We start from the raw sequence: 27,506 nt of genomic DNA, 5'->3' as shown, positions 1-27,506 counted from the left end.
TAGTTGCCATTCTGACTAGTGTGAAGTGACATCTTATTGTAGTTTTTATTTACATCTCTCTGATGATTAGTGATCTTGAGCATTTTTTCATATGTCTATTGGCAATCTATATGTCCTTGGAGAAGTGTTGCCCATTTTTTAAAGGACTGTTTGTCTTCCTAGTGTTGAGTCATATAAATTCTTTATGTATTTTGGAGAGTACCCCTTTTCTGATGAATTATTTGTGAATATGTTCTTTCATATGATTTGTTCCCTTTTCATTTTGCTGATGGTTTCTTTTGCTGTTCAGAAGATTTTAAGTCTGATGTAGCCCCATTTGTTTATTTTTTCCTGTGTTTTCCTTTCCCTCAGAGATACATGTGCAAAAATATTGTTTCAAGAGATGTCTGAGATATGACCTATGTTTTCTTCCAAGAATTGTATGGTTTTATGACTTACATTTAAGTCTTTTATCCATTTTGAATTTATTCTTGTGTATGGTGTAAGTTGGTGGTATAGTTGCTTTTTTTAATGTTTCTGTCCAATATTCCAAACATCATTTTTTTTCTTTATTTTTAAAATTTTCTTATGTTTTTATTGATTTCAGACAGAGGAAGGGAGAGGAAGAGAGAGAGAGTAACATCAATGATGAGAGAGAGTCATTAATGGGCTGCCTCCTGCACAACCCTACTGGGGATCAAGCCTGAAGCCCTGGCATGTGCCCTGACTGGGAATCAAACTGTGACCTGCTTCATAGGTAAACACTCAAATACTGAGCCATGCAAGCCATACCCAACATCATTTATTGAAGAGACTGTCTTACTCCATTGTATTCTCTTGTATCCTTTGTCAAATAGTAATTGACCAAAAAGGCATGGGTTGATTTCTGGGCTCTCTGTTCTGTTCCATTGATCCATATGCCTTTTCTTGTCCCAGTACCATGCTGTTTTGATTACCATGGTTTTGTAGTATAGTTCCATATCCAGTGTTGTGATCAATCCAACTTTGTTCTATTTCCTCAAGATTGCTGGGTCTTTCTGGTTTCATATAAGTTTTTGAAATATTTGTTCTGTAAAATATGCCATTAGTATTTTAATAGGAATGTCATTGAATCTATAGATTGCTTTGGGTAGTACAGGCATTTTAATGATGTTGAGCCTTCCAATCCATGAACATGGTATGTTGTATCTTTCTGTTATTTCTTTTTCAGTGACCTATAATTTCCTGAGTATGGAACTTTTACCTCTTTGTTTATGTTTATTCCTGGGCACCTTTTTTTTTTTTTTTTTACAATGGTATCTGGAATTCTTGGTTTCTCTTTCTGCTAGTTCATTATTGGTGTTTAAAAATGCAAATGACTTCTGGATATTAATTTGTATTCTACTACTTCACCAAATTTATTTATTAAATCTTGTAGTTTTTATAGGATTCTTTACAGTTTTCTACATACAATATCATGTCATCTGTGAATAATGACAATTTTACTTCTTCCTTTTCAATCTGGATATCTTTTATTGCTTTGTCTTGTCTGATTTCAGTGAGTAGGACTTGCAGCACTATGTTGAATAAGAGTGATGAAAACAGCATCCCTGTCCCTTTCCTGATCTTAATGGATCAATTTTAAAATTTGCCCATGTTGTATGATGTTAGCTGTAGTATTTACATATTACTTTTATTATGTTGAGGTATGATCCCTTTATTCTCACTTTGTTGAGAGTTTTTATCACAAATAGGTGCTGGATATTGTCTAATGCTGGATAATGTCCATTGATGTGATCATGTAATTTTTGTCTTTCATTTAGTTTATGTGATGTTGCACACTTATTTATTTGCAAATATTGAACAATACTTGCATCCCTGAAATAAGTCTTATTTGGTCCTTGTGTATGATCTCTAACATACTGCTGGATCTGATTTGATAATATTTTGTTGAGGGTATTAGCATCTATGTTTATCAAGGATATTAATAGGCCTATAATTTTTTTTGTGTGTGTAGTATCTTTATCTGGTTTTGGTGTTACAATACTGCTGTCCTTTTTTTAAAAACAACAACAACAAAAAGCTTAGACATCTCCCTCTTTCTTGAAATTTTTGGAATAGTTTGAGGAGGATGGGTGTTAGTTCTTTGAATGTTTGGTTAAATTCACCTACGAAGCCATCCAGTCTAGGACTTTTTTTGCTGGGAGGGTTTTTTTATTACTGCTTCAATTTCATTAGTTGTCATTGGTCTATTCCAGTTATCTGATTCTTCTTGATTATGATTTGGAAGATTGTATGCTCTTTTGAATTTGTGTTTCACCCAGGTTGTCCAAAGTGTTTGCATATAGTTGTTCATAGTATTTTCTTACAGTCCTCTGTATTTCTGTGATGTCAGTGGTTACTTCACCTCTTTCATTTCTGATTTTATTTATTTGGGTCCTCTCTATTTGTTTCATCAATCTTGTGTATCTTTTCAAAGAACCAGCTCTTGATTTCCTTTATTTTTGTATATATTTTTTAGCCTCTATGTCATTTATTTCTGCTATGATCTTCATAATTTTCTTCCTTCTACTTATTCTAGGGTTTTCTTTTTCTTTTTCATGTTATTTTTGTTGTAGTGTTAGATTGTTTATTTGAGATTTTTCTTGTTTCTTGAGAAAGCCCTATAATGCTATGTCCCACCCTTTCAGGACTGCTTTCACTATGTCCCATAAATTTTGGGTTGTTACCTCTTCGTTTTCATTTGTTTCCAAGAAGTTTTTATTTCTTCCTTAACCTTATTGATAACCCATTCACTGTTTAATAACATGCTTTTTAGCTTCCATGTGTTTAAATGTTTTTTGTGTTTTTATTGTTTTTTATTTCTAGTTTCATGCCATCATGATCCGAGAAGATGCTTCATATGATTTCAGTCTTGAATTTGTTAAGACTTACTTGGTATCCTCCAGTGTTGTCTATCTTTGAGAATGTTCCATGTGCACTTGAGAAGAATGTATATTCTGCTGCTTTGGGATGAAATGTTCTGTAAATATCAATTAAATACATCTGATCTAGTGTGTCATTTAGGATCACTGTTTCCTTGTTGATTTTTTGTCTGAAAGATATATCCAGTGATGTCACTGGGGTCCCTACTATGACTGTGTTACTGTTGAGGTTTCATTTAAAATTCTCCAAAAGTGTATTTATATATATATATATTTAGGTGCTCCAATATTGGGTGCAAATATGTATACCAGGGTTATGTACTCTTGTTGGATCAACCCCTTTATTATTATGTAGTGGCCTTCTTTGTCACTTGTTATGCTCTTTGTTTTGAAGTCTGTTTTGTCAGATATAAGTTTTGCTACACCAGCTTTTCTTTCCCTTTCCATTCACATGGAATATTTTTTCCATCCCTTTGCTTTCAATCTGTGTGAATCTTTTGTCTGAGGTGGGTCTGTTTTGCATAGCATATATGTGGGTCATGTTTTCTTACCCATTCAGCTACTCTGTCTTTTGATTATGGCATGTAATTCATTTACATTTAAGTTTATTAGACTTATTTATTGCCAGTTTTTTCTTTATGCTTACATTCATCTCTCTATTTCTTATTACAACAGTCTCTTTAACATTTTTCCAATGCTGGTTTAGAGGTATTAAACTCCTCTAGACTTTCTTCACTGTGAAGCTCTTTATTCCACCTTCAATTTGGAATGATAGCCTTGCTGGATAGCGTAGTCTTGATTACAGATCCTTGGTCTTCATTACTTTGAATACTTCATGCATTCCCTTTTGGCCTATAGTGTTTCTATTCATACATTAGCTGACAGCCTTATGGGAGCTCCTTGTAGGTAACTAATTGATTTTCACTTTCTTCCTTTAAGATTTTCTTTGTCTTTAATTTTTGTCATTTTAGTTATTATGTGTCTTGTTGTGGGCCTTTTTGAGTTCATCTTGATTTGGACTCTGTGCTTCCTGAACTTGTGTGATTTTTTCCTTCATGAAGTTAGGTAAGGTTTCTTTCATTATTTCCTCAACAGCATTCTCAATTACTCACTTTCTTTTTCTTCTGCTACACCAATTATGTGGATGTTCTTATGTTTAATGTTGTCCCAATACTCCCTTAAACTGTATTTCTGGTTTTTATTTTATTTTATTTTATTTATTTATTTATTTATTTATTTATTTATTTATTTATTTATTATTTATTTATTTATTATTTATTTATTTGCTTATTTATTTATGCTCAGATTGAGTGATTTTTATACCTTGTCTTCAAGGTCTCTGATTCAGTCCTTTGCTTCCTTCTGTTTATTTCATCCAGTGTATTTTTTTATATCAGCTATGTCATTCTGCATTTCTGAATTGTTGTTTCTCATGTTTTGTATGTTTTTTTCATGCTGTTGAGTATCCTTATAATCATTACTCTGAACTCTATGTCTGATAAATTGCTTATCACCATGTCATTTATCTCTTCCTCTGGATAATTCTCTTTGTCTTTCATTTGGGGCCTGTTTCTTTGTCTCTCCATTTTGGCAGTCTCTTTGTTCTTGTTTCTATTCATTAGGTATATCTGCTATTACTCCCAGTCCTAGTGTTGTGGCCTTTATAGTGGGTGTCTTGTGGGACCCAATGGTGTAGTCTCCTTGATCTTCTGAGCTGGGTACTCTAGGAATGTCACTTGTGTCAGTTATGTGGTCCCTCCCATTGTCATTGGCTCTCGATTGCTCTTGTCCCAAGTCATGGGTGGGCTCAACCCTCAGACTAGCTGACTATGAGGCTCATCCCCAATTATGTCATGGCGACTGTTATACAGATGCTAACAGAACTAAACAAGACAAAACTGTAAACAACACACACACATGTATACACACACACACACACATACTAAAAACTAATAACAAGAACAAAAACAACACCACCAATAACAAAAAATGTATAAGAAAAGAGAAGTAAAAAAAAAAAAGAATACTATAATACAAGAGACTAAAAGCATTAGAGCAGACAGTGGGAAATGAAAGCAGAGAAGGGAAGAAAAGAAAGTAGAGAAAAATTAAATTTAAAAAAGTGAAAAAATATATATGAAATAATAATTTTAAAAAGTTAATAATAATGAATAAAATAATATATGGAATAGGAAAAGAAAAACAAAAAAAATAAAAATAATAAATAAATATAAATTTAAAAAGCAAAGAGAAAGAAAAAATAGATGAAGACAAGGAAAGAAAAATAAGGGATATGAGAGGAAGAAAAAGAGAACAAAACAAAATATAAAAAAATAAAAGAAAAAAGATTATACACAAAATAATAATAAAGAAATTTTTTAAAAAAGGAAAAGGAAAAAAAAGTTGAGTTCACCTCTACAGATTTCAGTGCCTGCTGTGCTCAAACTTTGGCACTGCTATTTGTGATGTTCACTAGATTTTGCTCTGATGTTTTCATGAATGGCCCCTTGGTGGGCCTTTCACAGACCTACCCGTAGGTTCTTTGATGCGAACAATTTCAGCCACCAGTTTGATGCTCAGCAGGGCAGAGCTCCAAATAGTCTGCTGGGTGGGCCTCTGAAGTCAAAAGACTGGGTCTACATTGGGTCTCACATCCTTGAATGTTCCTGCTCTGAGTTACTATCCCTTCCCCCATGGATCTATGCTCTGCAGAGGTATCCAGGACCTGACCTGGATGGTTTAACATTGGGGGTGGTGCTTGTAATCTATAGGAGTGAAGAACAGCACTTCCTCTTTTTATCTGGGCTGCACTGGCTGCTGGCTATACGCAGTGGGGAGCTCTGATCTATTTCTTTGTAATGCTGCCAAGGGCCCATCACGTGCCTGTCTGTCTTCTGGATAGAAACCCACCCAGGAAACACTGTTGCAACATCTCAGCTCTACTTGGCTTCCTGGCACCCCTTTGCCACACCACACAAGGTAGGAGGGGATCCAAAGGCACTCCAGTCTTTCCCCACAGCCAGCCCTTTTGAGCAGGGCCTCCACCGAGGCTCAAATGGGCTAAATGTCCATGTACCCTGCACTATCAGAATGAGCAGGATGGGCACAGATTTCTTTTTTTTTTCTTTTTTTATTATATATATATTTTTTTTACATTAGGCCCCTTTTAATCCTTATTGATGCCCTCCACCCCACATCCATCCCACCACCAGGCTTTCTCTGTACCAATGTCTGTGTACATGGGTTATGCTTATAAACATATAAGTTCTTTCATTAATCTCTCCCCACCCACTGCCCCCTCCCCACCTTCCCTCTGAGATCCTTCAGTCTGTTCCATGATTCTATGTCTCTGGATCCATTTTCTTCAGCAGTTTATTTTGATTATTACAATACACATATAAGTGAGATCATGTGGTATTTGTCTTTCTCTGACTGGCTTATTTCACTTAGCATAATACTTTCTACTTCCCTACATGCTGTCCCAAAGGATAAAAGATCCTTCTTTTTTACAGCTGCATAGTATTCCATGATGTAAATGTACCACAGCTTTTTTATCCACTCATCTAGTGATGGGCACTTGGGCTGTTTCCAGATCTTAGCTATTGTAAATTGCACAGCTATGGATATAGGGGTGCATAAGCCCTTTGTGATTGGTGTTTCTAGTTCCTGAGGATATATTCCTAGAAGTGGGATCACTGGGTCAAATGGCAGGTCAATTTTTAATCTTTTGAGGAAATCCTATACTGTTTTCCATAGTGGTTGCCCAGTCTGCATTCCCATCAGCAGTGTACTAGGGCTCCCTTTTCTCCACACCCTCGCCAGCACTTGTTGTTGGTTGATTTGTTGATGGTAGCCATTCTGAAAGGGGGGAAGTGATACCTCATTATGGTTTTAATTTGCATCTCTCTGATGCTTAGTGACTTTGAGCATTTTTTCATATGTCTCTTAGACATTTGTATGTCCTCTTTGGAGAAGTGTCTACTTAGGTCCTTTGCTCATTTTTTAATTGGATTTTTTTTCTTCCTTTTGTTAAGTTGTATGGAGTTCCTTATATATTTTGGATATTAACCCTTTATCAGATGTGTCATTGGCAAATGTGTTCTCCCATAGTGGGCTCCCTTTTTGTTTTGTTGGTTTCTTTTGGTGTGCAGAAGCTTTTTATTTTGATGCAGTCCCATTTGTTTATTTTTTTTCTTAGTTTCTCTTGTCCTAGGAGATGTATCAGCAAACATACTGCTAAAAGAGATGTCTGAGATTTTAGTGCCTATGTTTTCCTCTAGAATTTTTATGGTTTCATGTATTACATTTAAGACTTTATCCATTTTGAATTTACTGTGATGTAAGTTGGTGGTCTAGTTTCATTCTTTTGCATGTACCTGTCCAATTTTCCCAACACCATTTATTGAAAATACTGTCTTTACTCCATTGTATATTCTCACCTCCTTTGTAAAATATTAATTGACCATAATGGCTTGAGTCAGTTTCTGGGTTCTCTGTTCTGTTCCACTCATCTATATGTCTGTTTTTGTGCCAGTACTAGGCTGTTTTGATTACAGGTGCTTTGTAGTATAACTTGATATCCGGTATTGTGATCCCTTCAACTTTGTTCATTTTCCTCAAGATTGCCATGGCTATTTGGGGTATTTTTTTGTTCCATATTAATTTTTGAAGTGTTTGTTCTAGATCTGTGAAATATGCTGTTGGTATTTTAATCGGGATTCACTGAATCTGTAGATTGCTTTGGGTAGTATGGACATTTTAATGAGGTTAATTCTTCCAATCTATGAACATGGTATATTTTACCATTTGTTTATATCTTCCTCTATTTCTTTTTTCAGTGCCCTGTAGTTTTCTGAGTAAAGGTCTTTTACATCTTTGGTTAAGCTTATTCCTAGGTATCTTACTTTTTTTGTTGCAATGGTAAATGGAATTCTTTTAGTTTCATTTTCTGAGAGTTCATTATTGGTATATAAAAATGCCATTGATTTCTGGGTGTTTATTTTGTATCCGGCTACCTTGCAGAATTCATTTATTAAATCTATAGTTCTTTGGTGGAGTTTTTAGAATTCTCTATGTACAATATCATGTAATCTGCACATGATGACAGTTTTGTTTCCTCCTTTCCAATTTGGATGACTTTTATGTTTTCTTCTTTTCTGATAGCTGTGGCTAGGACTTCCAGTAATACGTTGAATTAGAGTGGTGAAAGTGAACACCCCTCTCTTGTTCCTGTTCTTAGGGGAAATGGTTTTAGTTTTTTGCCCATTGAATATGATATTGGCTGTAGGATTGTTATATATGACCTTTATTATGTTGAGGTATGATCCCTCTATTCCCACTTTGCTGAGAGTTTTTATCAAAAATGGGCATTGGAATTTATCAAATGCTTTTTCTGCATCTATTGATATGATCATGTGATTATATGATCATGTGTCTTTCAGTTTGTTTATGTGATGTATCACATTTATTCCTCTGTGAATATTGTTCCAGTCTTGCATCCCTGGAATAAATTCCATTTGGTCATGGTGTATGATCTTTTAAATATATTGCTGAGTCCGATTTGCTAATATTTTGTTGAGGATTTTTGCATCTATGTTTACCAGAGATTCTCTTTCTTTGTAGTGTCCTTATCTGGTTTTGGAATTAGGCTAGTGCTGGCCTTATAAAAAGAACTTGGAACTCTTCCTTCCTTTGGATTTTTTGAAATAATTTGAGGAGTATAGGTGTTAATTCTTCTTTGAATGTTTGGTAAAAGTTCCCTGTGAAGAGAACTTTTGGGGCTAGGGCTTTTGTATGCTGGGAAACCTTTGATTGCAGCTTCCACTTCATCAGCAATTATCGGCCTATTTAGGCTTTGTGACTCCCTGATTGAGTTTTGGAAGTTTCTATTTTTCTAGGAGCTTATCCATTTCATGCAGATTGTCCAGCTTGGTGGTATATAGTTGTTCATATTATTTTCTTACAACTCTTTGTATTTCTGTTGGGCGAGTTGTTATTCCACCTCTTTTGATTCTCATTTTGTTTATTTGGGTCCTCTCCCTTTGTTTCTTGATGAGTCTGGCCTAAGGTTAATCAATCTTGTTTATTTTTTCAAAGAGCCAGCTCTTGGTTTCATTGATCTTTGTATTTTTTTTAGTCTCTATGTCATTTATTTCTTCTCTGAGCTTTATTATTTTTTTCCTTCTACTTACTCTGGGGTTTTCTTGTTTTTCTCTTTCTAAGTTTGTAAGTTGTAGGATAGAGAGTCTATTAGAAGTTTTTCTTGTTTTTTGAGGTAGGGTTGTAGGGCTGTGAACTTCCCTCTCAGGACTGCTCTCATTGTGTCTCATAAATTTGGAGTTGTTGTGTGTTCATTTTCATTTGTTTCCAGAAAGTTTTTTATTTTTTTCTTGATCTCTTTGGTAACCCATTCATTGTTCAAACACATGCTTTTCACCCTCCATGTGTTTAAAAGTTTTTTAGTGTTTTTATTGTAGTTAATTCCTAATTTTATGCCACTGTTGTCTGAGAAGATGCTTGATACGATTTCAATCTTCTTGAGCTTGTAGAGACTTACTGTCCTAACATGTGGTCTATCTTTGAGAATGTCCCGTTTGCACTTGAGAAGAATGTATATTCTGCAGCTTTGGAATAGAATGTTTTGTAAATGTCAATTTAATCTATCTGATCTAGTATGTCATTTAGGGTCACTGTTTCCTTGTTGATTTTTTATCTAGAAAACCTATCCAGTGAAGTCAGTGGGGTGTTAAAATCCCCTAGTATGACTGTATTGCTGTTGATCTCTACCTTAAAGTCCTCAAGAGTTGTTGTTTTTTAATAAATTTAGGTGCTCCTATATTGGGTGCATTTATGTTTATCAGGGTTATAGTCTCTTATCGGATTGATCTCTTTAGTGTAATGTCCTTTCTTGTCTCTCGTTATGGTCTTCATTTTGAAGTCTATTTTATCAGATATGACTATTGCTACCCCAGCTTTTTTTTCATTTCCATTTCCCTGGAAAATATTTTACCATACCTTCACTCTCATCCTGTGTGATTCTTTTGTTCTGAGGTTGGTTGGTCTCTTGTAGACAGCATATATTTGAGTCATGTTTTCTTATCCATTCAGTCACCCTGTATTTTTTTATTGCAGCATTTAATCCATTTTACATTTAAAATCATTACTGAAAGATACTTATCGCCCAGCTGAGTGTGGCTCAGTTTTTGAGCATTGACCTAGGATCCAGGAGATGGTGGTTTGGTTCCCAGTCAGGGCACATGCCCAGTTTGTGAGCTTCATCCCCAGTCGGGGGCTTGCAGGAGGTGGCCAGTCAATGACTCTCTCATCATTGATGTTTCTATCTCTCTCTCCCTCTCCCTTCCTCTCTCTGAAATCAATAAAGATATATATTTTTTTAAAAAGAAAGATACTTATCTACTGCCATTTTGTTTCTTTATGCCTACGTTTCTCATTCTCTTTATTTCTACTTCTAATTATAGCAGTCTCTTTAACCTTTCCTGTAATGCTAGTTGTGTAGTGATTAAGTCTTTTAGCCTTTTTTTTGTCTGTGAAGCTCTTTATTTCACCATCTATCTTGATTGATAATCTTGCCGGATAGAGTAGTCTTGGTTTCTGATCCTTGTTTTGCATTACCTTGAATACTTCATGACATTTCTTTCTGGCCTGTAGAGTTTCTGACGAGAAGTCAATTGACAGCTTTATGGGGGCTCGTTTGTAGGTAACAGATTGCTTTTCTCTAGCTTCCTTCTCTCTTTGTCTTGAATTCTTGACTTTTTAATTATGATGTTTCTGCGCATGGGCCTCTTTGGATTCTTCTTGCTTGTGACTCTCTGTGCCTCCTGAACTTGTGTGACTTTTTCCTTGACCAGGTTTGGGATGTTTTCTGCCATTATTTCATCAAACAGGTTCTCTAACCCCTGCTTACTTTTGACCTCCTCTGGCACTCCTATAATAAGAATATTGTTTTGTTTCATGCTGTCCCACAGCTCCCTTAGACTGTCCTGTTTTTTAATTGTTTTTTGTTTGGGGGTCTCTGATTGAATGATTTTTTTCTACCTTGTCTTCTAATTCACTGATCCAATCCTCAGCTTCCTCTAATCTGCTGTTTATTCCTTCCAATGTGTTCTTTATTTCTGCTATTTCATTCTTCATTTCTGACTGGTCATTTTTCATAGTTTCCATATCTTTTTTCATGCTATGGAGCATCCTTACGATCAGTATTCTGAACTCTGTATCTGAGAGATTGCTTATCTCCATTTTATTTAGTTCTTTTTCTAGAGACTTCTCTTGTTCTTTCATTTGGGGCTTATTTTTTGTCTCCCCATTTTGGCTACATTTTTGGGTTTGTTTTTAAGTGTTAAGCAGATCTTCTAGAACTCTCAGTCTTTTTGGAGCACCTCTGGTACAGGCCAATGTCAGGCGCAGTTTGCGACTGGCCCTGAGTACCCTGTTTGGAGCTATCAACAACCCTAGTCTCGAGGCCTCCACTGCTGGGGCTGGGTGCATTTAGACAGGACCAAGATGCACACCAAAGTATGCTTTCCTATGGCCTGGGTCCAGAAGCAGATCAGGCAAAGACTCAAAGCACCCTGAGGTCTTCCTCTGCCTGCAGACTGATGAATTTGATCCTCTTAATGAGCCTCAGGCTGTAGAAACTCCTCTAGGCAGTGTGAGAGGCTTTCCAGCAGGGTGGGACAATTGCTTCCCTCTTCAGGCAAAAGCCGAAAATTTGTTGCCCAAGGAAGATGTCTTCTATAGTCTAGGGGAATGACTAGGTACAGGAATCCAGATGGGCATCTCCTGATCTCACTCTCCAAAGCATACAACCCCAGACTCTCCCCACACAGCTCCAGTCTACTCCACTCCCCCTCCACTGGAGCAAGGTGAGTGGCTGCAGAGGAAATGTTGTGGGTTGTCTCTTTAAGAGGGTGCCTGCAGTTCCAGCTGCCTCTCCTTGGAAGACAGAAACCCAGCTGCTTTTCACAGTCAGATGTTATTTGGGCACCTTTCTCAGTTCTGAGGCTCTTGGCTGGGAAGCTCAGCCTGGGGGTTAGACTCCAGGGTCCTCAGTGGGAACCGCCCACAACTGAGATATCTCTCTGAACCTTCATCTGCTGCCTGTGGGAGCCCAGCCAGCCCTCTTGTGCCTCCACACTGCCTACCAGTCTCTGTGCATTCTCCAGTTTTCCTCCTTGATTTTGAGGGTGCTCTCCAGCTAGTCTTCAGTTGGTTTTTATGAGGGTTTTTCTATGTTTTAGTTGCAAATCCAGATTCATCCCAGGATACTGTCAGTGTAGCTTCCACTGTCTGCCCCCATCTTGGATCTCCCCTTCCCTGGGCACAAATTTCTAATTGTACCCCATTTTCCTTTGGCTTGGATCACCACAGAACTGGGCAGACTTAGCAGTTTCTCAGGTTGGGGGTGAGTTGCTGTCCATGAGCTTGAGGTGGGATCTCTTTTTTTCCCCCAAATCACTCAGACCAGCCAATATCTGGCACTCTACCCAGTGTTCCACCAGGGGATGGAAGACCTCTAAGTCACTGCTGAATGTACTGATCAGCCCTCTCCAAGGCAGAGCTCTGTGATGTGGAGCTTTGCTGCTTGGCCCCTCCCCAGTCCCAGGTCAGAGTGATTTTTCTCTGCCTGGTGCTGCAACAAAGAGATCATCCTTTGCCTGGGGTGTTACAGTTTGAGCTTCCCAGGTAGACTGAATCTCCACTGCTTACCACCACCCAATGCTACATGCATTCCCCTTCCCTTCTCTGTTTTTCTGGATTGGGGATTCTTGCATGGGGCTGAGGTTCCATGCTCCCAGTGGGGCAGGGGCTCTGCTGCCACAATATCCCTCGGCTTCTGGCCCTGTACCTGCTTAAGTTGCTTCACCCTCTCTGTATTTTCTTCTGTCTTTCCTCTACATTCCCTGCTCACAGTACTTCAAATCAAATACAGCTCAGTTGGTTTTTCAAGCCTGTTGCCCTGCAGTTCAGCCACAAATTAGTCTGATGTGAGCAAGTGGTTGGAGGTTCCAGCTACTCTGCAGTCATTTTGAATTCCTACTTGGGTGCTAATTTTTAAGGCCTTTCCCAAAACTGGTTTTTATTTTTTTCCACAGAATTCATTATAACTCAATTATAACAATCAAATTTGTATCATAGCTTATTTCCATCAAAAATATTTTAGTGTGCACATAAAATATCCAGATGTAGACTTATGTTATCACCTTAGTATGAATTATAAAACTGATAACATTTTATATAAATTAAGTAGACTATTAGTGAAGGCTATTATAATAATAAAGCAGGAAGTACTTTGTTCCCAATGGGAGAAATGTAGCTGCTGAAGTAAGTTGATATTTTCTGTGTGCCTAAGAATATACCATAATTATTTAACATATATAAATCTATGCACACTGACCATGATGATGAAAATGGTGAACTGAGGAAAAGATGTATCATAGGAAGACATCTAAGTTTTGTTAAAATAACCTCTAGTGAATTCCTAGGCATAAGCCAACAATTGCTCATAGTATCCAAATTATACATCTTGCCTATAACACATAGTTATTTAACAGGTTCTCTCTAACAAAACGTGCCTCTTATTTCCATGACTTATTTTATATTTTTATCTTTTAAAAGGTTGATATTAACAAACCTGAAAATTTCAACAAGGCCTACCAAGTTGAAAATGTAAAATGAAAAAGGGTGATCATATTCTTATGTAGATAAAGTCTCATCAAGACAAACAATCATATAAATATTCTCCCTTTTTGGTGACAATTTGTTCATCTTTTGTCTAATAGATATTAAGAGCATATGGCTTCGGATACTCATACTGAAAAGTTAAAGGCCGATGGTGGTGCACAGGTAGGCTAAGTAGCCATCTCAGATGGTAGATAAAAAAAAAAAAGAAATTATTTAAGAAAAGGGGATGATAGATAGATATTCAAAGAGAAGAGCTACACAGCACTGAGCCAAAGGGTATTGGGTCAATGATGGCAGCAAAAATATACTTGGGACAGTGAAACAAGAAAGAGCATAGAAAAAGCAACAGGAGAAACTAGGCTGAACTGCTTTGGCTCACTGAGTAGGAGAGAGAGAAGGGGGCCTTGGAGACAGGTTCGGGGACCTTGGAGACAGGTTCAGGGAGTAAGCCTGAGATGAGCTGCTACTGCCCATTGCTCCCCTGGCTGAAAGTCTTGTGGTGTCCCCTCGGATGGATGGAGATGGTGCTGGCATGCTCCCCTGATAGGGAGCCAGTGCTGGGTCCTTTGTCCTGAGCATATTTATCTCTTCCTTTCATATGAGAGGTCTCAGAGGAGTGTCTCAATAGAGTATTCATCATCTTTCCAGGTATTCTCTTTAAGGGTCCTGGTCTCCATTGATGGGTTGATGCCAGGGCAGGGGGCCATTAGTCTCTGTGCCTGGTCTTGAGTCAGCCAGTTTTCTGGTTTTGCTGCTTATCTGTGCCTGGAGCTGAAATACAACTGAGGCCTAGAAGTTATCTTTAGAGAGGAATGCTCAGGGGGTCTAAACTGCATGACCAGCAATAGATTACCCTGGGGACAAAGTTCTGTTTTCCCATTTCTAGGCATCTGGGGCTTCCTGCCCTGGTGAGTTTCTGTACCTGGGTTTCTGTACCTGGCCCATCTAACACATACTTTCAGCCTTACTCCTGAATTATCTATCTTCTCAAACATCCCCAAAAGATATTCTTGCAGTTATAAGAAATAAGAAATAGTTTGTCCCTACTCTCTCATTTGGCAAAGTGCTCTAACTACCTCATCTAGCTAGCTGAAGACACTCAAATGTAGCTGTAGAACATCCTTTTATTAATTTAAAGGGATATTTTAATTTTAAAAATCAGATAATTATTACAGTATGACATATGTACCTCATTTTCCTGTTTTCCTGTTGGTAAAAACATTTTTAAAGTCACTTTTACAGATTTATCAAGATTAAGAAGTTAAAATATCAAACAAAGTATTTATATAGATATAAATTGTTGATTTTGCATATTCTATTGCTGATAAAATGACTTTTTTATTGGAGAGGAAATTAAGTCTTTTATGTCAGGACAATGCAATACAAATCTGATACACTGCAAGTCAAATCTACAGGCTTTGAGAGACTGTTTGGCAACGGGTTCAGATGGTTCAAGGGAAGGGGAAAAGGTAGGAAAAGAAGAGTAGATACAAAATGAGGAAGGGTCTAAGTAAAGGAAGGGAGGGAAATTTAAAGTGGTTTTTATTAGTTAAGAATAACAATAGTAGGTCCTAGCCAGTTTGGCTCAGTGGTTGGAACGTGGGCCTGAGGACTGAAGGGTCTCAGGTTTGATTCCGGTCAAGGGCTTCAGTTGCAGACTCAGTTCCCGGCTCCAGTCAGGGCACATGCAGGAGGCAGTCAACCGATGTGTCTCTCTCACATAGATGTTTCTCTCTCTCCCTCCCTCTCTCTCTTTCTCTCTTTCTCTCTGTGTGTCTCTCTCTCTCCCTTCCACTCGCTCTGAAAAACAATGGAGAAAATATCCTCAGGGGAGGATTATTAAAAAACAAAGAAAAAGAATAACAGTAGTAGTTGTAGTAGTAGTGATAAAAGTAATAATCATAGAAACTAAGAAGTTAGGCACTGTGCTGAGTGATTGAAATGTATGGTCTCATTTGAACTTCACAGTAACTCCATTTCATTTAACTATTAAAAATGGTGCTACTATCTCATTTTACAGAGAAGAAAAAGACTTAGACAAATGAGATCACTTGCCCAGGATCAAAGAGTTAACAAATGGTAGATATTAGATTCAAACTCCAATCAGTGTAACTGCAGAAGTAGAGCCTTCATCCCCTATATATACTGCCCTAGAAATGTGAGAAGTAAAATTCAAGGAAGCAAAAATAGCCCAGGAACTTAAGTCTTCAAACAAAACTTTAGTTCCTATTTTCTCTGCCTCTTTACCAACTTTGATTTTTACCTAGGTTGAATTTGAATGGGCCTTGTTTACAATTCATTAAGGATGTAACACTCTTTAAGATGCACAGTTGATATAATTTGCTATTGAATATCATGTATACTAATATACCAAATTTATCACTACCATCACCATCATATCACCACTAGCTCCATCACCATCTCAGCCACCACCCCTGTCTCCAATCTAAAACACATGCATATGTGGCTCCCTAACACTGAAAAAAGCAATCTATTTCAAGAAAGAAAGAATAAATTCCTTTAGATATTTCCTTTTTGGTTTTCATGATCATTTACTAAGACTTAAAGTTAAATTGCCTTCCTTCCAAGAATATCATTAATTTTTTTAAAATTTTCATTGGTATATGTATGTATAGGTGTGTCCTCAGAATTATGTAGAGATAAATATATTTTCTTTGTATATAATTGTTTTAAAAATAGTCAGAGGTTTGCACTTGGTGAAAAATTGGAATTTTCATAGTGAAAACATTAATAGTCATTAATATTCACTCTTTAAAATATATATATTGTGTAACTACTACCACTCATTGAAAAGTGACTTGAGCAAAGATTTGGAGGAATATGCATTCATTGTTTTCTTATCTATATAAACATCTTATGCCTTAGTTTTCATGGAAACTTTTAAACATAAATTCTATTAAAAAGTATTTTACTGCATTGATAAAAACTTAATTGATTTTTAAGTTACTATATTTTGGTCATAAGCTATCAGATGACCCAGAATTCTAGAGTTCTACATTCTACATCTTAATCCAAAACTATCATGGCATCCTTTCTCACTTTGAAAATACATACTTCCTTAATTGTATATTCCTACTTATTTTCTCTAAGTGTTAATATGATGATGTCAAAACCATAGCAATTTAAGGGCTTATAGATGTCAAACTAAGCATATTTAACTATTTATGTTTCTTGAGGTGGTGTAGGCTGAATAAAATCATAATCATCGTGTATTTTTGTAGAAAATTTAGAATTTGAATTTTCTTCTCTGTTGAATGATTCCTAATTTCCAGAGATCTTTAAACATTAGATTGAGAAACAATTCTGGAAACCAGATTTTATATTCATGTAAAGGCTTTGTTATGGAGTCTCAACTACAATCTTAAACACGAAATGGTTTTACTTCCAATCCCTCTCCCTAACCGCCCTGTACCAAATATCCTTTCCCTGTCTCTTAATTATATGTCTAGAAGATATCATCAATTTTTGAAATTTTGAGTTATTAAGAACTAGTCCCTGATCAGTTTAAAACTTGAATCTCATAATCAGTTTACAGCTCTCCGTTTTCCCCCAAAAGCCCTGATGCCTGGCTTGAAGGACTTGCAATTATCCATCTTTTGTTCATCCTCAATCCAAACACAAGAATGGAAAGAGGAACACAGACTCTTCGTGTTCTCACCTTTCCTTGGCTACTGGGGAGAGGGATGACAGGAAAAATTAAACATCTGCATTATTTGTTGGTTGCTGCATCTCTGACTAAGGCTGAGTAGCCTGTATGATAGGTCTTGACATATTGACTCTCCTAATCACTGTATGGGTGTTCTTTAGAGGGCCCTGTGTGTTTCTACACTGCACAGTTTTCTGAATCAGCTCTGCATGACATCTGGTTCCTCAACTCTTGTAAATAGCTGTTGGCCCCCTTTGGGGGTCCTGTGATCCTAGCAAAAATGGAAAGACAAGATGACTCAAGCTCAGCATCTCCCTGTGATATACACTCACTCCACAACAAATTACAAAACCTTGCCACATTGAATGGCAAGAGGTTAGGTTGCTGCCAGCTGCCCTACTGCCAAGCCCCACTGTTTTTCTGTTTTTCTGTTTTCTCTGATGAAATAGACCCAAGGAGGGGTAGACAATTGCTTGAGCAGATGCCCAACTGGGGATTGAAATGCAAGTTTCTCCTTGTGGAAATCTTCAGTTTTTATGGAGGGTTTTCTTGGCGTCTCCCTCCCTTAACTTAGGGAGGTGGTAGTGCTGGTGAGTAATCAGCCTCATCTTTTTTTCTGGTATGTCCTCTTAGATCAAGGCTCTCTTGTCACCTCTTCCCAGTCTTTTTTTCTGTATAAACCATAGGGTTAGAGTGGTAGGTAGCTGGTAACAGATATGGTCCTCATGCCTCTTTCTGTAAGCTCTTTAGAAAGTGGATACTTGGGGCTCTTTATCTTCGTTTGAATTTTAAGTATAACATTGAGACAGTGGGAGGTGTTCCTTAACTTAGTGCCTCTTATGGTCCAGCACAATGTGTGTCTTTACTGCATATAATAACTATTTAGATTTCTCTTTGAACAGAAGCAGAAATTTGACTAAAGACTACTTTTTTGTTCCCCAATTTGAAACAAACAAACAAACGTCAGCAAGGAGGAATTATTTCTGTTCTTTTTCTCTTCACTGATTTGGAACTGCAGCATGGAACTCGGTGTTCTGTTAAGAAACTCCCATGGTTAGATCCCTCCGCTAGCTTTTAGGTTGCCATAACAGTCCCTTGGAGGTTGCCAAAGGTGAAAAGGTGCCTTGCCCTTTGTTTGGGCAAGTACTGACATCTTTGTGTTACTACTGACATCAAAAAAGGACAAGTCAAGAGGTCTTGTTGCAGTATTACACATTTCTTATGTGAAATCTGAGATGTTAAATGTGACATCTCAGGTCTGCCTACTTCATTTCATCCTCACAGCCAGTTTCATATGACAGAATATAACAGAACACTCAAATAGCCCTGATGAAAACTCTTATGGGAAAGCTGGAAAAAAATATTGTAAAAACTTCCAGGCATCCAGATATGTTTTTAAAAGGAAGTTCTCTGACTCATTTGCACTGTGATCTTTCCTTTGTTGGTCCCCACAGCTTTGACATCAATGCTTGTAATTAGACAACTCTGAGAAACCATGTCATACTTTTATAAACAGCAGAGAGCAATTTTGAAATGTTCCCATTGTGGGAACAGAACAGTTTGTGACAGAGGCTCCCTCCAGCTTTGTTCTCTTCAGCCTTTTTAGTTACCATGAACAGTTTATTATTTGAATGCATTTTTCAGTGAGTTAATGCCACCCTCTAGTTTTTCTAAAGCCTTGTTTCTTCAAAAATTTCAGTGAATGTTGCCAGAATAAAGGGCACTTGGTATTTCAGTAACGTGCTTATAACAAATAGAAATCAATAGTCCTCAAACAGGTATGAGGTGACTAGAGCCACAAGCAGTGATTAATCTGGTGTTTTAAAAACAAAAGATTCCAAACTCCATTAGCTGATTATCACTAATCTACAGTATTATGTACAGCTCAAAGTTTTAAAAAAATGGTGTGAGTTCTCAATTAGATCAGGATCTCTTTTTCCCACAGAATTGTGCCTTACAAAGGTCAGAAGTAAATTATCTTTATGCTGCCAGGAAAGTCAGATTTAAAGTCTCCTCTCTCAACTCCAAAGGAAGTGTTATATATCCAGATTGTGAGTTTTTGTTGTTACTCTCCCTAGGAAACTTCACAGGTCTTCTAGTCCAGACTTCCAACAGAAATCGGAGATGTTAAATGTGACATCTCCTTGAACCCATCTAATAAGAACAGAGTCTATTCAGATATTAAATGTGACATCTCCTTGAACCCATTTAATAAGAACAGAGTCTGTTCAGATGTTAAGGAGACATAGGTTAAAATGTTGCCTTATCATAAGCTTCATAACTCTGGTTGGTTAGTAGGTATTGGAAATATATTTCATTTTAAGATACATGCAAATTTGAAAACAACAAAATAACAGAGTCAGAGTTGGAATGTCCTTTACAGATCAGCCAGGCCAGGTTTCCACTTATTCCTAGAATTTCTATGGAGTATAACTGATGGAAGATATTACAGGCTCTGGACTGGAATCCTGATTCCACAGGGTGATACATTCCAGTTTGGAACAATTTGGATTGCCTTCCTCATATTGAGCAAAAAGGTTCCTTTCTATGATTTTCATACCAAAAATCCAACTTCTGCTTTCTGAGGCAGACCAAAGCAAGTCTGTGTCCTCAGCTACAAAGTCATTTTTAATCTTTCATGGCAGCCATTATGGTGGTTTATTTTAGTAAAATTTTGATAAATAGGAAGCAGCAATATCTGCCTATTTATATCATTGTGGTAGAAGGGTAGTCCTTGTATAGTTCTATATGTAGACCTGACAGTCCAATTCTTATTACTATATATTCTGAGGAAAGTTAGTTTGAAATCCATTTGTTCAATCAATGATTGCATGCGCACATCTTCTAATCTCTGGGAACTAGCAAAGATTCAAGCAAAACAAAATGAATAAAATATATTGTGAAATCTCAAAAATTAGAAAATGTTGTATAAGAGCACTACATTAAGGAGACTGAGCTTCAGTCCTAGTTTCTCCATTTACCAATAGCATAATATTAGTTACGCTGCCTCTTTGTGCCTTAGTTTTCTTTTCTACATTGTGCTTGCATTCTGTATCCTGAGACTGTACCCAGACTCAATAATAAAAAGTACCATAGAAGCACTGAGCATTTTTTTGTGGATAAATAAATTCTAAAATTCACACAAGCTCTACAATGCAGTGCATGCATCATATTTTATTCAGTTCTGATATAGTCATTTCTTCAAAATGGAGGTGGTGGCCATTATAAGTCCCCCAATCTTATGTAAACTCTCAAAAGGGATTTATTTATGAATGAAACCTCAAAGGGGAAGCTAGAATGTAAACACCAAATGTAAAATAAAGGAGGGGCCTACAGCAGACTTTAAAATATAGACAATAATCATTCAACTGAATCAGTCTTTATTTGTGCTATTCATTTAAATGTAACCTAAAATGAATAAATAAAACTTTATTAAAAACATTAAATAGCCATTGTTACTTTCCAACAATTAATGATAGACCGTCATGTCTAATAATCTTTTATTTATTCCAAAGTATGACTGTGAAAATTTTCAAATCTACAGGAAATGCAAAAGACATGTACATTAATGCATATTTTACCTGTCACCAGAATATCACAATTAGTATTTTTCTCTATTCTTAAACTATCCCTATTTCCATTCATCCATCAACATCAATCTCATAAATTTTGCTGCCTTCAAATTAAGTTGTAGTACCATTTTTTTAATATCTGAAATGTTGATAAACACTTAAGAGTCCTGTATCACCAAAATCAAGATACAGGGATTGGCAAACTATGGCCTAGAGTCCAAATCTGGCCCTATGACAGTTATAGTTTCACTGTAACACAGCCATACCCAATTATTAATTGCAAACCCTAAATTATTTATTAATATTATTAAAGTATTAATTTATTTAGAGAATACATATGATGGTAGTTGTAGATTTCAATAGATGTTTGTTATCAAATCAAGAAATTTCTCTTTAATTTATGCTTGTCTTAAAATTTTTATCATGAATACATGTTAAATTTTATCAAATGCATTTTCTGCATTTACTGTGAAGATCTTTCATTTTTCTTTTTTTTAATACATTTTTATTGATTTCAGAGAGAGGAAGGGAGAGGGAAAGATTGAAACATCAATGATAAGAGAGAGTCATTGATTGGCTGCCTGCTGCACAACCCCTGCTGGGGATCAAGCCCATAACTGGGCATGAGCCCTAACCGGGACTCAAACCTTGATCTCCTGGATCATAGGATGGTGCTCAACTGCTGAACCACACTGGTCAGGCTCTTTTCATTTTTTCAATAATCTGCTGATAATATATTGATTGATTCCTTTTTTTTTTTTTTTTGGTGATTTTTTTTATAGCTAATTTCTTTTTTCATTCTTTGTTTTTCATTGTTCAAAATATTACAAATGTCTCCTTTTTTCCCCACTGGCCCTTTCCACCCCACATCAACACCCCTTCCCAGACCTTCACCTCACTATTGTCTGTGTCCATAGGTTACACATATATGCATATAAATTCTTTGGATAATCTCTCCCCACCCACCCACCATGCACTCCCACCTTCCGTCTGATATTCATCACTCTGATTCATCCTTCCATGTTATTGAATCTACTTTATTCATCAGTTTAAGTTCTTTACATTCCACGTATAAGTGAGATCATGTGATGTTTGTCTTTCTCTGCCTGACTTATTTTGCTTAGCATAATATTCTCTGGGTCCATTCATACTCTCCCAAAGGGTATGGGATCCTTCTTCTTAATAGCTGCAAAGTATTCTATGGTGTAAATGTCCACAGCTTTTTTATCCATTCTTTTATGTGGGGCACTTGGGCTGTTTCCAGATCTTAGCTATTGTAAATTGTGCTGCTGTGAACATAGGGTACATATATTCTTTCTGATTAGTGTTTCAGTATTCTTGGGGTATATTCCTAGAAGTGATATCACTGAGTCAAAAGATAGCTCCAGTTTTAATTTTTTGAGGAACCTCCATATTTTTTTCCATAGTGACTGCACCCATCTGCATTCCCACCAGCAGTGTACAGGGTTCTCCTTTCTCCACATCCTCGCCAAAGCATGTCATTTGTTGATTTGTTGATGGTAGCCATTCTGACAGGTTTTATCCATTTTAAATTTATTGTTGTGTATGGAGTAAGTTGGTGATACCTCATTGTGGTTTTAATTTGCATCTCTCATGATTTGTGACCTTGAGTATTTTTTCATATGTCTCTTGGCCATCTGTATGTCTTCTTCGAAGAAGTGTCTATTCATGTCCTTTGCCCATTTTTTAATTGGATTGTCTTCCTCTTGTTGAGTTATATGAGTTCGTTGTACACTTTGGAAGTTAGCCTCTTATCAGATGCATCCTTGACAAATATGTTCTCCCATATAGTCATGTTCCTTTGTATTTTGAGGCTGATTTCTTTTCCTGTGCAGAAGCTTTTTAGTTTGATGTAGTCCCATTTGTTTATTTTTTCTTTTGTTTCTCTTGCCCTAGGAGATGTATTGGTGAAAATTCCACTATGTGAGATGTCTATAACTTTGCTGACTATGTTTCCTTCCAGGATTTTTATGGTTTCATGACTTACATTTAAGTTTTTTATCCATTTTGAATTTATTCTTGTGTATGGAGTAAGTTGCTGATCTAGTTTCATTTTTTTTGCATGTACCTGTCCAATTTTCCCAACACCATTTATTGAAGAAACTGTCTTTACTCTATTGTATGCTCTTGCCTGTTTTGTCAAATATTAATGGGCCATAATGGCATGGGTCTATTTCTGGGGTATTTGTTCTGTTCCATTGATCTGTATGTCTGTTGTACCTATACCAGGATGTTTTGATTACAATGGCTTTGTAGTATAGTTTGACATCTGGTAAAGTGATCCCTCCAACTCTGTTCTTCTTTCTCAGGATTGCTGCAGCTCTTCGGGGTCTGTTTTGGTCCCAAATAAATTTTTGAAATATTTGTTCTAGCTCTGTTAAATATGATGTTAGTGTTTGAATTGTATTGAATCTATAGATTGCTTTGGGTAGTATGGACATTTTAATAATATTAATTCTTCCAATCCATGAACATTGTATATCCTTCCACTTGTTTATATCTTCCTCTACTTCTTTTTTCAGTGTCCTGTAGTTTTCCAGGTACAGGTCTTTTACATCCTTGGTTAAATTTATTCCTACGTATCTTATTTTTTTAGTTTCAGTGGTAAATGGTATTTTTTTTTTAAGTTTCTCTTTCTGAGAGTTCATTATTGGTGTATAAAAATGCCACTGATTTCTGGGTGTTAATTTTGTATCCAGGTATCTTGATGAATTTATTGATCAAATATAGTAGTACTTTGGTGGAGTGTTTGGGTTTTCTTTATACAATATCATGTCATCTGCAAATAATGATAGTTTTACATCCTCCATTCCAACTTGGATACCTTTTATGTTTTCTTCCTGTCTGATGGCTGTGGCAAGGACTTCCAGTACTATGTTGAATAAGAGTGGTGAAAGCAGTCAATCCTGGATTGCTCCTGTTTTTAAGGGAGATTGATTCTTAAATGTTGAAACCACCTTGCATTCATGACTTGGTCATGATTTATTATTAATGTATGTATTACTGTATTTAATGTACTAATACTTTTGAGCATTTCTTGTGCATATTCATAAGGTTTATGAGTGTGTACTTCAGTTTTCTTTGTGTTATTTTTGTCTGAATTTTATCATAATAATACTTGCTTCTTAAATGTTACTTTCCGTCATATTTTTGTGTTTGATTCAAACTTGTATTATTTCTTCCTTAAATATATGGTAGAATTCATCAGGAAACAACTGTACCTAAAACTTTGTTAGAAGATTTTTAACAATAAGTTCACTTTCTTAAATAAATATAGGACAATTCAGGTTACTCTGTGTTGTCTTGAATCACTTTAGAAGTTTGTCTCTTTCAGGGAAAATGTCCAATTCATTGAATTTGTGAAATTTATGAGTACCAAGTTTTTCATTTTATTTACTTGTTATATTTATAAAATCTGTATAATCTGTATTGATGGCCTTTCTTTCATTTCTGATATTGATTATGTATATCTTCTCTGTTTCTTGACCATCATTCTAGCTAGAGTTTTATCACGTTTTATTATTTCAAATATCTATATTCAGTTTTCATTGATTTTTTTCTCAAGTTCTATATTTTAAAATTCATTGATTACTGCTACTATCATTTTTATTTTCTTTCTTCTGCTTGCTTTGGGCTTAAATACTTCTTTTTTTTATAGCATCATAGTTAAAGCTGAGGACACTAATTTGAGACATTTATTCTTTTTTATAAAGCATTTAGACCTATAAATTTCACTCTAAGTATGACGTTGGCTGCATCACAGGTTTTTATTGTAATTTTATTTTCAATGAATTCAAAATATTTTCTTTTTAATTTATTTTTTTAATTTTTACTATCACCATTTATCTACTCTATGCCCTCTTCCACCTCCACCAATTTCTCTTTGACCAAGAGTTACTAGAAGTTCATTGTTTACTTGCAAACTACTTGGGCATTTTCCAGATACATTTCCTTATTGATTTGTTGTTTATTATGTTGTATGATTTCAACCTGTATAAGTATTTGAGGTTTGTTTCATAGTCCATAACATAGCTTATCATTGTAAATGTTCCCCACGTAGTCAAAAAAATATGTTTATTCTGCTGTTGTCAGGTTGTTATATAGTGTTATTCAGGACTTTCATATCCTTACTAAATTTCTGCCTACTGTTTTCATTGGTTACAGAGATAATAAATAAAGTTTCTAACTGTAACTGTACCTTCATTTTTTATTTTGGTTCTGATAATTATGGTATCTTGCATTATAAGATTATTTGGTTAGTTGTATACATATTTAGTATTGTTCTGTCTTCTCAGTGAGTTGACCTTTTTATCCTTACATTGTATCCCTTTACATACCTACTAACATTTCTTCTGATATATATCCATTCATTGATATAGCCCCTTGATATAGTTGTGATTTGGATTTTTATCTTGTACTGCTATCTGTCTTTTAATAATTGTTTTAGAACATATATTTCATTAAATGTAATTGTTGATGAAGGTGGATTTAAAATCTACTCCATTACTATCATTTTTCTTATTTGCTCTATCTGTTATTTGTTGTATTAAATATTTCTTTTTCTGCCTGCTTATGGATTGAGTATTTTTTATAACTCCATGTTTATTTACATTTATTGCTCTTTATTAATACATTTAAAATATTTAAAGAGAATTTCCTAGGATTTTGAAATTTTAATTGATCACAGTCTAAATTCAAATAATATTATTTTGTTTTGCATGTAATATAAGAACCTTCTGATAGTATGTTATAAATTTTGCTTTCTCATCTTCAGTGCTAATGTTGTTATACAGTTTAATTTTACATATGCCACAAGTGTTATAAACCATAATAAATTTCTACTAGTTTTTCTTTAGGCAGTGGATTACATGTTAGAACAATTCAAAGTTTTTAAAAATATCTTTAGATTTATTTTTACTTTAGCCATATCTGGATATAGAGTCTGATTTTTTTTTTTAAACTCAGGTTTCTGTTTATTATCATATACCTTTTGCCCAAAAAATATCCACTTAGCATTTCTCGTAGCATGGGTCATATGGCAATAAACTCTGAGTTTTTCATTGTCTAAAAAGTATCTTTTGTTCACCTTCACTTATTAGCACTATTCATTCTGTGTATAGAATTCTGGGTTGGCATTTTTCTTTTAGCACTTTAGTGATGTCACTCTGTCTTACATAGTTTCAGACAAGTTTTATATCAGTCTTATATCATTCCTTTGTGTGCAGTGTGACTTTTATTTCCATGCCATCCCACCCTGATGCCTTCAGTACTTTTTCTTATTTTTTTAAAAACAGTGTGGACATTATGGATCATGCTGTATATGTGTGTTTGTGTTTTGAGTGTATTGAGTCTACCTGTGCAGAAGACTAGATAGAAGTAATTAGCATTTATGTACTTTATGAAAATAGAAACACATCTTCTGCTAGAACATTAGGAATTGAGGCAATATAGTCAGGAGCTGAGGTGAGCTGGGTTTGGGTTTCCTTATTGCTACAGTTTCAATACACCATATACTTCTGCCTAGGGTGATGTTATGGACTGTAAGTCTGTGTCCCCCTCAAATTCATATGTTGAAATCCTGACTTCCAATGTGCATGTATTTGGAGGTAGGGCCTTTGGGAGGCAATTAGGTTATGAGAGTGGAGCCCTCATGAATAGGATTTGTGCTCTTATAAGAAGAGGTCAGAGAGCTGGCTCACTCTTTTTCTGCTATGTGAAGACACAAAGAAGAGTCAGTGGTCTGCAACATTGAAGAGGGCTCTCACCAGCTGGGCCAGGTTGATACCCTGATCTTAGACTTGCAGCCTCCAGAACTATGATAAATAAATTTCTGCTTTATAAGACCACCCATTCAATGATACTTTGTTATAGCAGTCTGAAATGACTAAGACAAATGGGGAAGAATGATATTAGAATTCCAGTTCCACCCACAGCTTTTGGCTACTGTGGTGCACCTATTCCTCAGGGGTGGAGGTGTCTCTATCCATGCTCTTGTCACTCCTCCAGTGGTTGTCAGCTTCTGGATGTTACCTGGTATCGGCCTGGTGATGGGGGGAGGGGAGGGAGCGAAGATTTTCTGTTGTCCCAGTCTAGGGTTAGACTTAGGTAAGCCTATGCCTGGTCATTGGGGAATTGAGTTTCTCAATGATCCACACCTTTCTTCTCATGACAGTAAATCTTTGCTGGCCATGTGCAGAAGTGGGTTTCTTGACCTTCCCCCTTTGGTAGGAATCTTTAATAATATTTGTGTAAACTCTAGACCTAGAACTGTTTCCTGCTTTTCCAATAGGGTTAAAATGTTTTGTTCCTTAGGGGTCAGGAGCCTGGGTAGGGCTTTATGCCCTTCCCCTGGAATCAGCCTCTTGAGTAGTGGGTGGAATCTATGGAAAAGATCATGCACGTGGGTGCAAATTCCCCTTGTGTCTGTGTCCCAGGAGTTCTGTCCTACCATGAGAGCTCACATTCACATCTTTCTGAAACCTTCTTACTCCTTTGTATAATGCCAACATCTCTTATCCCTGCACTCTGCCACAGGTGACCTAATGCTCACATTGTAGCTCTCTTTGGTGAAACCTGCTTTTCCTTCAAGTATAGGCTCCTTGGTGTCTCATCTCTTTAATGGGTTCATGAAAAGTCATGATTTTATAGTTAATGTGGCTTTTA

At 36.2% G+C, this 27,506-nt stretch overlaps 1 protein-coding gene across 1 annotated transcript in view; it reads left to right on the top strand.

Moving 5' to 3' along the window:
• TRPC4 (transient receptor potential cation channel subfamily C member 4) overlaps window positions 1–27,506 on the top strand; it is a 342,201-nt gene that overhangs the window by 257,546 nt on the left and 57,149 nt on the right. The window lies entirely within an intron of this gene.

This window comes from Miniopterus schreibersii, assembly GCF_964146895.1.
Source record: "Miniopterus schreibersii genome assembly, chromosome: 2".
Lineage (NCBI taxonomy): Eukaryota > Metazoa > Chordata > Mammalia > Chiroptera > Miniopteridae > Miniopterus > Miniopterus schreibersii.
Note: the sequence above shows the minus strand (reverse complement) of the source record. Positions and strands in the feature narration are given on the sequence as shown.